Source organism: Aplysia californica, unplaced genomic scaffold, assembly GCF_000002075.1.
Source record: "Aplysia californica isolate F4 #8 unplaced genomic scaffold, AplCal3.0 scaffold00071, whole genome shotgun sequence".
NCBI lineage: Eukaryota > Metazoa > Mollusca > Gastropoda > Aplysiida > Aplysiidae > Aplysia > Aplysia californica.
The window spans coordinates 1463867-1465074 of NW_004797341.1; positions in this window are offsets into that span (position 1 = coordinate 1463867).

Below are 1208 nucleotides of genomic sequence, written 5' to 3' on the forward strand. Positions count from 1 at the left end.
TATATATATATAAAATGACGAACGTACGAGGAGACTGAGACCGAGACAGACACGGCAAACCGGAAAAGACTCAGCCACCTCCCAAACCGGACAGTTCAAATAAAACGTGGGCCCCGGGCTAGGCTAGGCTACCCTCTAAGTGATTTAATGAGTTTTTAAAGAGTTTACCAGTTCTGGGTCTTTTCGCCGGGGCTTCGGGTCAGGAATGTGAGGGCCTTGTTACCTCCCTTCTTTACAACTACGCACAGGTCGACGGTTGGGCTGTGTTACGTTGAGTTGTGGGCAAGGAGATCTTAATGGTTATTCTAAGGTTTTTGGTTGTGGGCAAGGTTATATTAAGTTCTAAGGTTTTTCGTTATGTGCAAGGTTATAAGGTTGTTCTAAAGATTTGGGTTGCGGGTATTGGTGGAGACGTAGGGTGTTGTTCAAAGTGCGTTGGGGAGGAGGGGGGGGGTAGGGTATAGCAGATATCGAATAATATTACCCTACACTCGAGGATGAACCCAACATATAACCATTTTCTTTTTTATATACGCGTTTTGCATCCACATCTTCACAATTTAACTTATTTAGGAGGCCGGCTGTCACCCCGTCTGTTTGGCCAACCGGGCAGAGGGGGATAGAATGACCCTAAAGAAAGACCGAGATACTCCATTAAAAAAATTCTCCTCTAAACGAGAATCGAACTCAGGTCTTCTGCATACAACAACGAAAGCGCCTAACGCCGCCTAACGGCTACACCGCAGACGAAGGTATTCATTCACCCTGTGCTAACCCACATGATGCACACCGCGAGGAACAGACACATTTACAGCGGCGTCAGCTGGGCGCAGTGCAGGTGGTTGTCACTCCCGTCCTCACAGTGCTACACAGAGGTGAGCAGATCGTACACGGTGATAGCCTCCCTGCTCTGGTCATCGGACACTTTCACAGGGAAAAATCTGTTCCCGCCCCTGATCGGGTGACGGCTCATAAAGCACAGAACTTTGGACAGAACAGACACAGCAGAAGGACACTATAACTGTCACATAGGACACATTGCGAGATTGATGGACAGATACAGAAGAGAGGCGGAGAGAGAGAGAGAGAGAGAGAGAGAGAGAGAGAGAGAGAAAGAGAGAGAGTGAAGATGTAGTGACAAGATAACATAGCCACCCGAAATATCCACTTTCTAATTGCCTTTTCCGTGATGAGTTTTTAAAATAAAA